The sequence below is a fragment of the Mustelus asterias genome, chromosome 18 (genome assembly GCF_964213995.1).
Source record: "Mustelus asterias chromosome 18, sMusAst1.hap1.1, whole genome shotgun sequence".
Lineage (NCBI taxonomy): Eukaryota > Metazoa > Chordata > Chondrichthyes > Carcharhiniformes > Triakidae > Mustelus > Mustelus asterias.
In genome coordinates this window covers 62,471,865-62,486,540 of record NC_135818.1, presented here as the reverse complement: position 1 = coordinate 62,486,540, position 14,676 = coordinate 62,471,865, and positions in this window count along the sequence as shown.

The window sequence follows — 14,676 nt, the reverse complement described above, 5'->3', positions numbered from 1 at the left end:
AACGTCACACCTCTACCACATTAAATTACTCTGGTGTAAGATCATGCCCTTAACAAGACCACCAAAAACAGATTATTCTGGAATGAATTTGTGGGATTGTGCTGAGTGCAAATGTCTGCCATGCTTTCCAGAAACTAGCACCAATGAAAATTCTGAGGGTAGTCTGGTGGCCAACATTGAACAGAAAACAAGGGGAGATCATAGAAATCATAGAAACCCTACAGTGCAGAAGGAGGCCATTCGGCCCATCGAGTCTGCACCGACCACAATCCCACCCAGGCCCTACCCCCACATATTTACCCACTAATCCCTCTAACCTACGCATCTCAGGGGCAATTTTTTAACCTGGCCAATCAACCTAACCCGCACATCTTTGGACTGTGGGAGGAAACCGGAGCACCCGGAGGAAACCCACGCAAACACGAGGAGAATGTGCAAACTCCACACAGACAGTGACCTGAGCCGGGAATCGAACCCGGGACCCTGGAGCTGTGAAGCAGCAGTGCTAACCACTGTGCTACCGTGCCACCCTTTGATGAATCAAAGCAATATAACAAGGAGTGTCTTCTTGGAAGTTTCGGTTCATAACCACCAGTCTTCAAAAGCCAGATGGATTGCCAGAAATGTTAATCAAGTTAATCAAACCAAAGTTTAAAACCTTTGGATCCAACACAAATGGTACTGTGGGGTCCAGACTGTACCTAATTCTGTACCAAATTTTTAAAAAATGATGAACAAGTTAATGCGTAACCTTTTCATACAGGCACAGACAGGATTTTTAGATAGATGGAGTTATTGGCAGAGTCAGTGGAGAATGCACTGCTGCTGATATTGGCTGTCCCACAGCCTCATAGCATCAGGGACCCAGGTTCAATTCCAGCCTCGGGTCACTGTCTGTGCAGAGTCTGCATGTTCTCCCCCTGTCTGCGTGGGTTTCCTTCGGGTGCTCCGGTTTCCTCTCCCAGTCCAAAGATGTGCGGATTAGGTTGATTGATTGGCCATGCGAAGTTGACCCGAGTGTCAGGGGATTAGGAGGGTAAATATGTGGGGTTACGAGAATAGGGCCTGGGTAGGATTGTGGTCGGTGCAGACTCAATGGACTGAATGGCCTCCTTTAATGTGCCGAGAAGTGTTAATTAGCTGGAGATGGGACTTCCACTCCTAGTTGGGAGGAAGTCCTTTGTCAGACTTACATAAGAACATATGAATTAGGAGCAGGAGTAGACCACTTCTCCCCTCAAGCCTGCCCTGCCATTCAGTTAGATCATGGCCAAGCTGATTGTAAGCTCAGCTCAACATTCCTGCTTACCCGCTTGCTCATCAAGAATCCTATCTGGCCTTCTATCTAGCTCTGCTGTAAAAATATTCAAAGACTCTGCTTCCACTACCTCTTGAGGAAGAGAACTCCAAAGTCTCACGGCCCTCTGAAAAATCTGATTGGCCGGCAGCTCTCGAGTTCCTGCAGCACCAGACTCTGCAGTGGGTAGAACTGGAACTACAAGCAGTCCCAGACTCCATGAGCAGATAACAACAGGATGGCCTCAGGGTGAGGTGAGGAATGGGAGTGGGGTGGGGGCTGTTGGAGGAGAGGCCTGGGGAGGGAGCACTCATGGTAAGCAGATTAAATCCTGGCCCATGTGTGGTGTTGTGAAGAGGCTGCTATAAATCTGTCTCATCGAGGTGCTGAGATAAATGTTCCTGGAACATTGTGAAAGGAGTTTATTTTGCATCTAATTATGCCATTCCTGACTTGGGCACACTATTCATGCATGCCCTATGGGAACTTCGTTACTTGCGTCAGTTCACAACGGGATGGATTCTCCAACCTCGCCCACAGCTGAGATTCTCCGATCCCGCCGCAATGAACGGAGATTTGGCCGAGTGCCAAATTCTCCACTCTCGCTGCCAGTGGCAGCAGGGTGTGAACTGCCAGAGAATTGTGGCTGAACATCTCCATTGCTTTGCCAGTCTTTTCAACACAATAATCCAAATTCCAGTCGAATGCACAACCGGAACTTTAGATCTTGACTCTTAATGGATTGGTAACGTTTAATAACACTGAGTTAGTTTTAAAACGATGATTGCCAATGTACGCCAGGATTACTACACTGGAGGACAAGCTCCAACATTATGTTTGAGTTGCTGTTTATTCCATTCCACAGTTCAGAAATCAGTATTAGCATTAACTGTTATCCCTTCATGGTTCCAAAGCCCACTTCCTACTAACCTTGTATCCCCTATTTCGTGCCCTGATGTTTATTCCTGGGCTTGATACTGATGCAGCATTAGGATAATCTCAAACAGGAAGATACTAAAGCAGCCTCAGAAGGTCAGGTTACTTTGCCGTGTTGCTCGCACAGGAACATGCGGTCGTCTGCTCACAACGCGGAATTAAAAACAGCCGGCCATCCACAACAAAGTGAAAGAATGATCACAGGAGTGAAACCGATCTAATTTGTGCAGCTCTATGCATCTCATTGTAGCACCGCAGTACCTTAAGAGCAGGCAGTAGGTTTAATTCAACAAACATTTATCAAGCACTACCTGCAGATGTCATTTTGAATTACTTCAGGTAATTTAAGATTCCTGGTACAATCCTCAGTTAACACGTTAAGACAGCTGCCCAGCTACTGAAAACTGCAGGTGTTTCATAAATCTTTTTAACAGTTAAGCAAGACTGATAACCCACCTGTAATAGTTTGTCAATTTACTGCACAATCTGTTCATAACGTAAAGAATGCAGTTTAAGTCACATAGGCACAGCAAATTACCATGCGTACAGCCTTGACGTGAGTGATTGTACGCATCTGGGTTGGCAGTCTTGATTTGATTTGATTTATTATTCCCACAGGTATCAGTATACAGTGAAAAGTATTGTTTCTTGCGCACTATATAGACAAAGCATACCGTTCATAGAGAAGGAAAGGAGAGAGTGCATAGAAATCATAGAAATCATAGAAACCCTACAGTACAGAAAGAGGCCATTCGGCCCATCGAGTCTGCACCGACCACAATCCCACCCAGGCCCTACCCCCATATCCCTACATATTTTACCCGCTAATCCCTCTAATCTACGCATCCCAGGACACTAAGGGGCAATTTTAGCATAGCCAATCAACCTAACCCGCACATCTTTGGACTGTGGGAGGAAACCGGAGCACCCGGAGGAAACCCACGCAGACACGAGGAGAATGTGCAAACTCCACACAGACAGTGACCCAAGCCGGGAATCGAACCCAGGTCCCTGGAGCTGTGAAGCAGCAGTGCTAACCACTGTGCTACCATGCAGAATGTAGTATTACAGTCATAGCTAGGGTGTCAAGAAAGATCAACTTAGTGCATGGTAGGTCCATTCAAAGGTCTGATGGCAGCAGGGAAAAAGCTGCTTTTGAGTCATTTGGTATATGAAATCAGACTTTTGTACCATTTTCCCGATGGAAGAAGGTGGAAGACAGTATGTCCGGGGTGCGTGGGGTCCTTGATTATGCTGGCTGCTTTTCTGAGGCAGCGGGAAGTGTAGACAGAGTCAATGGAGTCAAAGGTTAATGTCATTTTTACTTTAAGGTCCAGAAGCAGAAGATTGAAATATCATCTCCCATTGTTTAGACCATCAGACCGGTTTTCATGGCGGCTGACTTGTACATCTCAATGCAAAAGGTCAAACAATCTGCAACCAAGCTTCAAAGACGAGATTCAGTAACATGGGACCAGCCCACAGAAACCAGGTTTCTGGGATCCAATCAGAAAGACCAATTCAGGAGTTGCAGAATTGGTCTCCAGATCAAAGAACCAGATGTTTATAGATGGGATGTTTCCTTCATTTGTCAAGGTTAAAGGTTGGATGTGGGTGTAATGACTTCAGTCCCAGGCCGCTAGTTCTATTTAAATTATATTTAAATGGTGATTTGTATTATTCATGCGGCTCCCCGCTGATTTCCGGAGTGGATGTGATGCCACCAGAAATCCGGCGCTGGGAGATGCTATCTTGGTGGGACGCCCAGCGCGGGTCCCGCGCATCAGGTGCCGTTTCAATCTCCTGGCCCGCTATGCTAATTTTGTAGCGTTGCGGGATGGGAGAATCACCCCCTTTACATTTTAACATTCTTACATCAAATGAAATTTGGTAGCTTCAAGCTAATAGGTTCGTGCCAATGCAAAAATTTATCTATCTTTGTCTTAAAAATATTCAATGAGGTAGCCTCAACTGCTTCACTGGGCAGGGAATTCCAGATTCACAGCCCTTTGTGCGAAGAAATTGCCCCTCAACTCAGTCCTAAGTCTGCTCTCCTTATTTTGAGGCTATGCCCCCTCGTTCTAGTTTCACCCGCTATTGGAGACAACCTCCCTACTTCTATCTTATCTATTCCCTTCATAATTTTATATGTTTCTTGAAAATCCCCCTCATTCTTCTAACTTCCAATGAGTATAGTCCCAGTCTAAAGTTTATTTAAAGTTTTTAAAGTGTATTTATTAGTCACAAGTAAGGCTTACATTAACACTACAATGAGGTTACTGTGAAATTCCCCTAGTCGCCACAGTCCAGCGCCTGTTTGGGTCAATGTACCTAACCAGCACGTCTTTCACACTGTGGGAGGGAACCGGAGCACCCAGAGGAAACCCACGCAGACACAGAGAGAATGTGCAAACTCCACACAGTGACCCAAGCAGGAAATCGAACCTGGGTCCCTGGCGCTGTGAGGCAGCAGTGCTAACCACTGTGCCACCCTACTCAGTCTCTTCTCAACTGAGGAATCAACCTAGTGGATCTCCTCTGCACCCCCTCCAGTGCCTGTACATCCTTTCTCAAGTAAGGAGACCAAAACTGTACACAGTACTCCAGGTGTGGCCTCACCAGCACCTTATACTGCTGCAACGTAACCTCACTGATTTTAAACTCCATCCCTCTAGCAATGAAGGACAAAATTCTATTTGCCTTCTTAATTATCTGCTGCACCTGCAAACCAACTTTTTGTGATTCATGCACAAGGGCACCCAGGTCCCTCTGCATAGCAGCTTGCTGCAACTTTTTACCATTTAAATAATAGTCCATTTTGCTGTTCTTCCTGCCAAGATGGATGACCACGCGTTTACCAACATTGTACGCCATCTGCCAGACCCTCGCCCACTCCTTAAACTATCTGTATGCCTTTGCAAACTTTCAGTGCCCTCTGCACACTTTGCTCTACCAGTCATCTTATTGTCATCTGCAAAATTTGACACTACACTTCCAAATCATCTATGTAAATTGTAAACAATTGCAGTCCCAACACTGATCCCTGAGGCACAGCACTAGTCACTGCTCGCCAACCAGAAAAACACCCATTTACCCCCACTCTTTGCTTTCTGTTAGTTAATCAATCCTCTATCCATGCTAATACATTACCCGTAACACTGTGCACCTTTATCTTATGTAGCGCCTTGTCAAATGCCTTCTGGAAATCCAGATGCACCACATCCAACGGTTCCCCATTGTCCACCATGCTCAAAATATCCTCTAAGAATTCCAGTAAATAATAGAGCGTGTTCTGTGCCCAGCATTCATTTTACCAAGTGAAAGAAAAGTATCCTCTCTGTAAACGTCTAGATTCTTCCAAAAACCTTGAATATTTTCCATTTCAAATAAATATGACTGAATGGGGATCAAATATAAGAGCCACAACTAGATGTATGAGGTGTTTGAATAGAATGCTGTGATGTTACAGCGCTATTGATATTGTTTCTCTTTCTGTAGAATGTTTTAAGTCTCAGTTTTTTTCTATAGGGAGTTGGCATCTCTGGTAGGAATACAGCTCAGATGCTGAGAAAGTAAGATAATTACTCATTGTAGCCATGTAGTGTTTATTTAGCGGAAGGTTAATGCACTCTTGTTTATAAATAAAGAGGACTCCTGGGGTCTTTATTTGATCAAAAAAATTTAAATCAAGTATGCCTGGGTTTGCTAACAACTGTTGCTAACTTGGAAGTGAAATAATGATAAGTTAGAAATTAAGAGAAGTTTCTTTTCGTGTTTAAAGATTATTCAATGGTTAAGAGTTAAACTGTTTCATTTTGTGAGAGTTATACTTAAACTGTGTTATGAATAAAATTTGTTTTCATAGAATTATAGAATCTATGGCACAGAGACAGACCCTTTGACCCAAACTGGTCCATGCTGACCAAAATGCCCATCTAAGCTAACCCGATTTGCCTGAATTTGGTCCATATCCCTCGAAACCTTTCCTATCCATGTATCTGTCCAAATGCCTTTTAAATGTTGTCAATGTCCCTGCCTCAACCACTTCCTCCAGCATCTCATTCCACATACCTACCACCCTCTGTGTAAAAAAGTTGCTCCTCAGGTTCCCATTAATTCTTTTCCCTCTTAACTTAAAGCTATGCCCCCTAGTTCTTGATTCCCCAACCCTGGGAAAAAGACTGAGTGCATTCACCCTATCCATGCTTCTCATGATCTTATATACCTCTACAAGATCACTCCTCAGTCTCCTACGCTCCAAAGAAAAAAGTCTTTGTCTGTCCAATCTCTCCCTATAACTCAGTCCCTTGGTAACATCATTGTAAATCTCTTCTGCACTCACTCCAGTTTAATAACATCTTTCTTATAGCAAGGCGACCAAAACTGAACACAATACTCCAGGTGTGGTCCCACCAACGTCCAGTACAATGGCAACATAACATCCCAACTTCTATACTCAATGCCCTGACTGATGAAGGCCAGCATGCCAAAAGCCTTCTTCATTGCCCTATCTACCTGTGACTCCACCTTTAAAGAACCGTGCACCTGATCTCCAAGGTCCCTCTGTTCCACGATACGTCCTAAGGTCCTATCATTCACCGTGAGAGTCCTACCTTGATTTGACTTTCCAAAATGCAACACCTCACACTTATCTATATTGAACTCCATTTGCCATTTCTTGGCCCATTTCTCCAGCTGATCAAGATCCTGCTGCAATTTTTGATAACCTTCCACACTGTCTACAATACCACCTATTTTAGTGTTATCTGCAAACTCACTGATCATGCTTTGTACATTTTCATCCAAATTGTTGATATAGATAAGAAACAGCTGTGGACCTAGCACTGACCCCTGAGGCACACCACTAGTAAGAAGTTTAACAACACCAGGTTAAAGTCCAACAGGTTTATTTGGTAGCAAAAGCCACACAAGCTTTCGAAGCTCTAAGCCCCTTCTTCAGGTGAGTGGGAATTCTGTTCACAAACAGAGTTTATAAAGACACAGACTCAATTTACATGAATAATGGTTGGAATGCGAATACTTACAACTAATCAAGTCTTTAAGAAACAAAACAATGGGAGTGGAGAGAGCATCAAGACAGGCTAAAAAGATGTGTATTGTCTCCACATCAACTCTCCAAGTCCATAATGGAGATCAAGGTAAATGGTTATGCAGAAAACTGCCTGTTTGACTGTGGGAGCACGGAAAGTTTTATACACCCTCGCACAGTGCGTCAATATGCCCTTCCCGTGCGACCCTGGAGCCAGACCATCTCCATGGCCTCGAATTCTCACTCAGTGGAGGTCCTCGGGTGCTGCTTGGTGACGCTGACGGTACAGGGCACAGTCTACGAGCGCTAGTCACAGGCCTCTAGTCCGACAAGCATCCTTTCACCATTAACCTCTGCTTCCTACCATCAAGCCAATTGTGTATCCAATTTGCCAGCTCTCCCTGGATTCCATGTGATCTAACCTTCCAAAGCAGCCTACCATGTGGAACTTTATCAAAGGCCTTACTGAAGTCCATATAGACGATGTCTACCACCCTGCCCTCATCAACCTTCCTGATCACTTCATCAAAGAACTCTAACAAATTTGTAAGGCATGATCTCACATGCACAAAGTTTTGATTTTAAAAATCCCTAATTTGTCATTGGAATTACTCCTGGACCTTTTTTTTCCTCAAATTTATGCCAAAATAGAAAAATTGGTTCATATTATGAAAGCATTATCTTATCTATTCCCTTCATAATTTTATATGTTTTTATAAGATCCCCCCTCAATCTTCTGAATTCCAATGTGTATAGCCCCAGTCTATTCAGCCTCTCCTCAAAAGCCAACCCTCTCAACTCCAGAATCAACTGAGTGAATCTCCTCCAGTGCCAGTATACCCTTCCTCAAGTAAGGGGACCAAAACTGCACACAGTACTCCAGGTGTGGCCTCACCAGCACCTTATACAGCTGCAACATAACCTCCCTGGTTTTAAACTCCATCCCTCTAACAATGAAGGACAAAATTCCATTTGGTTTCATAATATACCTTGGGGTTCAGGACTGGGATCCTAACAATGTGTAGATCCCGAGACCCTGTTACAAGAAAGTCTCCAGGCAAAAGGATAGGTTAAAAGGTATCCTTTGTGACATGAAATGACTTAGTAAACATTACCCATGTATTTTTATTTTGGGGTGGGAAGGGGATTGTTTCAGATAGGAGGATTGGAATAGAAAGTAAACTGGACAGGGTTATAAGACAAGCTGCCAACTTGCTCTGGCCTGGTTTCTGCTTTCACTGAGAATACGTTCACCCCTCAAGTGCTCCGATAAAGGGCATATGGAAATTAAAGTGATGGTGATGAGGTAACCAAGCTGATTTGGGAAATTTAATGACTGATTCTGCCAAGCCATTACTTCGAGTTTGTTTCCAGCCCTGGCTTCACAACAAGATTCAAAACATAATTTTTATTCTATTCATTTACCCACTGCAACTAGATTTTCACAGTGCCAATCAATCACTAGATGATTTCAGTACAGTCTGTCTAATTTATTTGTATTTAATAGATTTCTAGAAAATACAGCAACAGATTTTACAGCCATTCACTTTCCTCGTGAGCCCACTACTTAAATTGGGAAGGCTTTACTACATCACTTGGGTGGTAAAACACGCTTTGCTACAACAGTTTTGGCACATGTCAGCTGCAGCGAGCAAAATAATTCTTTGAATCTGAATGGTTGCCATGGGACAATTTTCAATGGATACAAGATCATTCATGACAGCCTGGGTTTAAACATGACAGGAGCAAGGACATATACTGGGGGAGCTGAAGTTGAGGGACAGAGGTCCCACATGCACTTCTGCAATCCTCCAAATGCGGCTATCTGTTTATGTCAGTGTTCTTTGGTAATCTGACAAGAGAATTATGTTACAAATAAAGTGACCTTTAGCATTGCAAAAGATTATGATTGTGGCCTGAAGGCGTAACAAGATTAACCGATCTCCCAGATATACAGGAAAACAAGCAGTTAGAGCAGATATGTCAAAATTATGTACAAGGGACAAGGTAGGAAAGTAGAACTTGTCTTTTGCATATCTTGAGATGCATGTGTGTGGTGGCCATCAGCCTCAACAACACACATTTATACAATTATTGTGTAAAGAAGCATGACAAAGTGCTTCATTATAGCTTAATCGGACAACACTGAATGCCAAGCCAGAACAGATGAGTATAAAGTGGCCAAAAGCTCAGTGGAAGAAGCAGATTTCAAAGAGGGGTGTGTGGAGAGGTGCAGGGTCTTAGATCTTTGCTCAGCTAGGCAGCACAGCTGACAGTGGTGAGGTGAAGAATGAGCAAGCAACCAGAATTGGGAGAACAGAGGGGACTGGGTTCAGGGGTGGCCAATTTTGGGGTTCGTAAAGGCTACAGAGATCAGGAGGGACAAGGCCATGGGTGAAATTGGGTGAGATTGGCAATGCAATCTTATTACACACTGTCAGTTTTTTTGATAGCTGTGCTTCTGCACCAGTTGGGGGGAGGAGGGAGGGGGGAGGGGGGGTTGCGGAGTCTAAGCCCACTCACGAGTCTGGGATCAGAGTATTCGGGCACCATTGGCCAGGGTGTCCTGATCTCTCAGTGAACTGGGAGACCCCCCCACACCCCCCCCCCATACCCTAACCCCTCCACCCACGCATCCACCCCCCCACCCCCATCCACCCACCCTACCCCCCACCCACCCCCCCACCTCCCCCCCACCCCCCCCACACCCCCCCAACCCACCCCATCCACCCACCCCACACCCCCCCAACCCACCCCATCCACCCACCCCACACCCCCCCATCCACCCACCCCACCCACCCCCCCATCCACCCACCCCACCCACCCCCCCATCCACCCACCCCACCCACCCCCCCATCCACCCACCCCACCCACCCCCCCATCCACCCACCCCACCCACCCCCCCATCCACCCACCCCACCCACCCCCCCATCCACCCACCCCCCCCACCCCCCATCCACCCACCCATCCACCCACCCCCCCATCCACCCACCCCACCCACCCCCCCATCCACCCACCCCACCCACCCCCCCATCCACCCACCCCACCCACCCCCCATCCACCCACCCATCCACCCACCCCACCCACGCCCCCATCCACCCACCCCACCCCCCCACCCACCCCCCCTCGCACCCTCCCACCCCCCCTCGCACCCTCCCATCCACCCACCCCACCCACCCCCCAATCCACCCACCCCACCACCCCCCCACCCCCCCACACCATCCCCCCACCCCCCCATCCACCCACACCACCACCCCACACCAGCCCCCCATCCACCTACACCACCCCCACCACCCCCACCCCACCACCCCCACCACTCACACACCCCCACACCCCCCACCCCCCCCAACACCCCCCACCCTCCCACCCCCCATCCCCACCCCCACCACCCCCCACCCCCACTCCCACTCCCCCCACCCTCCCACCCCCCCACTCCCCCCACCCCCACTCCCCTATCCCCCCACCCCAAACCCCCCCACCCCCACTCCCTCCACTCCATCCCACGGATATCAGACCACCCCATCATCGGCGGCATGTTCAGATTAGGTGGATTGGCCATTCTAACTTGTCCCTCAGTGTCCAAAGATGTCTAGGTTCAATGCATTAGCCATGTATGGGGTTACGGGAATGGGGCAGGGAAGAGGACCTGGCTAAGATGCTCTGTCAAAGAGTCGGTGCAGACTCAAGGGGCTGAATGGCCTCTTCTGCACTGTAGGGATTCTATGATTCTAAGTAGGGATGAACAACGATGGACAATTGCCAGCAATGCGAACATTGCATGAATGAATAAATTAGAAGTAAGGTAAAGGGAAATGCAGCATCCTGGCAAAGACAGGGGAAACAAAGGAAAGGCCTGACTTGGAATACAAGGGGAAAAGGGAAAGAAGCTGTTGAATGGATGACTACGTCTTTGCATTAATTCTAAAAGAACAATGCAAAATGAGCTCCAATTTCACAATGACTTCATGTTTACTGTGTGTTAATGGATAGGAAATTCGTATCTATGAAGGACTGTAAGCCACACAGAACAATGTAAGAAATAACAGTTCTGGCAGTCCATTTGGCCGTTTGATTTTGCTCCGTTATTCACAAGATCAGGGCTGATTTGTAATCTTAACTCCAGTTTCCTGCATTAGCCCCCTCCCTTAATTTCCTTTGTATCAAAAAATCTACCATCCTCAGTCTTGAATATACTCAGTAATTGAGTATCCATAGCTCTCTGTAGTCGAATGAGAACATGATAAAATATTCATGGATTACAAAAACTTAAGGATTGCTAAACTGTTTGTTTTTTGTATAGATGGAAAATGGTTTGCCAAATTCACATTCAAATAAACATTTAAAACAAGCTTATGAAATTGCAGAGCTAAGCTTCTGACCCCACATTCTCTTCATCACAAAGAATGTCTGCTTAGAATTCTACTGCCTGCCTCTACCTAATACTCAATCCATCTATCACCAAAACCCTAAACCATACCCTGGTACTCTCAGAAGTCAACTGTTCCAATGCTCTCCTAAATGCCCAAGCACTCTATAAATTTCAGTTCATCCAAGACTCCACTACTACAACGCTTTGTCCTCCTCGTCTCAATCTCGCCCTTGTTTAAATACTTCCAATGACTTGTCCCACCCTTATCTAACCACAGCCCAACAGCTCCCTTCCTTCAAAATTCTCCAATCCCTTGACTCTAATCTTTGGTGCATTCTTCTCCCCCTTCACATGACCGTGGGGAGCGAACGCTCCGGAATTTATTCCCAAAGTTGGCACTACTTGCACTATTCACACTAAGTTGATCTTTCTCTACACCCTAGCTATGACTGTAACACTACATTCTGCACTCTCTCCTTTCCTTCTCCATGAACGGTATGCTTTGTCTGTATAGCGCACAAGAAACAATACTTTTCACTGTATACTAATACATGTGACAATAATAAATCAAGCCAAATCCAATCAAAACAAACAATTTTAGAAAGAGAAATTAAATAGCTTTTTGACCCCCCTGAAATCTCCTCCTATAGCTCAGCAACTATTCTTTGGATTAAATTGCTGCAAAGCAGGTCGGGAGTTTATCTACTTTGATATTCCGTAGAAATGCAAGTTGGTGCTTCAAGGGACAATTTCTGAAGTCATCTAGCTCATCATCAGCTATCGTCTCAACTAGTCAATGAATCAAAACGTTTCGAACCACGGCACCAACAAAATCTTTCACATGGTTGTTAAAATACTTTTATCCAAACACATGTGTATGGCACTGTTGTCTCTTTCTTATATCATCTATACAAACACACATGGATCAATGTCATAGCTGACCCTTCTCAACCTGAATTTAACAGAAGGACTGTTTCGTTGATAACAATGATTTGTGTCAATGAGAATGATTTGAACCATGTTTTTCACAGGTCCGGGGGTGGGTCCAGGGGCGGGAGGGGGGGGGGGGGTAGGTGGGTGGCGGGGGTTGGGGAGAGGGGGTGAGCAGTGAAGACAGGCTTTGAAAACCATGTTTTCGGAATTCCTCTGATGATGCGACTGCTCTGGGTCAGTTTTGAATTTTCACAGGTTCAGTGTGGTGGAGGGAACGGGGAGTTCACTTGCTTAATTGGCAGCTCGGTAAGAAGACTGTTATGGGGTCAGTCTGAGCACAAATGCAATATTAATTTTTTTCTCTGGTGACTTTGAATGGCAGTGCATAGCTGTTGGCTTCAGTGTGGGGCCCAAAGGAATATCTCTATAACTGTTTCTGAAGTAAATCTGTGGGGCCAACCAGCACCAGCATGAATGCTGGTCTTTACCTTGCTGTGCAAGACCACTGTCCATCTCGTTCCAATTCCATGGCCACCCCAGGAGCTGCCTTATCTAATCGGCAAAGTCATGACAATCCCCAACATGGCTACTACCTGCCTATATGACTGGAACCAGACAGACTTTTCCATCTCCTGGGTACTTCTACCTGGGTGCTAAACTCAGCATATGGTTAATTTACATTTAGAACTTGCATTATGAGGATGCTTGAGTACAGGAGTTGGGACCCAGAAATTCTTTTTTATTCGTTCGTGGGACATGGGCATCGCTGGCTGGCCAGCATTTATTGCCCATCCCTAGTTGCCTGAGGGCAGCTGAGAGTCAATCACATTGCTGTGGCTTTGGAATCATATGTAGGCCAGACCAGGTAAAGATTGCAGATTTCCTTCCCTAAAGGGCATTAGTGAACCAGATGGGATTTTCTGACACTCAACAATGGTTTCATGGTCAGACGATTCTCAATTCCAGATATTTTTTATTGAATTCAAATTTCACCATCTGCCGAGGTAGAATTCAAACCCGGATCCCCAGAAAATTTGCTGAGTTTCTGGATGAATAGTCTAGCGATAATATCACTAGGCCATCACCTTATCTAGGTGTCAGGTTACCAGATTGCACTGAAAAATTTAACCCTTGGAGTCAACTCCATGTTGATCCCAAGAAGTACAGTTGATTTGGTTAGCCGTTCTTGATCCAGTAATCAAAAATATTCTAATTATTTTGGTCATTTAAAGCAACCATTATTCTTATTGCAAAACTACTGAAACAGCTTTGAGTTCTCTTATAATACAAGCTCCGGACTTACTTGTTGTAAAACATTTTGATAACCCTACAAGGTCACAGCGACAGTTATCTAGTCCTTTTAATAAAAACATGGTGGAGATTACTCAACCACCAAACTACATTCATTCACATAAATCAAGTGTTATCAGTGAACGTTCAAAGTTTCTCTGATCATTCGCACATCAATCTTTCTGCTTGCAAGTGTTTGCTCACAAGTGGGCAGACCAAAGCTACAGTGCCTCTTTTAAGCTTGACTGAGATTAGCATTTTTTTCTTCATGGAGTCAACATTAATTCATGAATTAATGAATTGATCTGCAATGTGCAAAATATCACTGCACCCATGCTGATGTCAATATACCAGAGGGCAAGAGTTCATGGTTGTCACGAGGCAGGTGTCAAACTTTGAGACATTTCGATCCTGCATTTCAAGTCCAACAAGAGGTCACGGAGGTTTGAGCTTGAAAAAATCTCATCATTCCCCCGGTAATAAGAGGCACGGTCTCTGCCATTATCTTGGATAGCCTTCTGTGTACACAACCATTGCACTGATTACAGGGTATATTCCTTGTCATAACATTCGCAATCACCGGGCTTTTTTAGTACACCCAGCTAATTTTTCAATGGAGCTCACAATCACGGTGGCACACTGGTTAGCACTGCTGCCTCACAGCGCCAGGGACCCAGGTTTGATTCCCGGCTTGGGTCACTGTCCGTGCAGAGTCTGCACGTTCTCCCCGTGTCTGTGTGGGTTTCTTCCGGGTGCTCAAATTTGTTCCCACAGTCCGAAAGACATGCTGGCTAGGGTGCA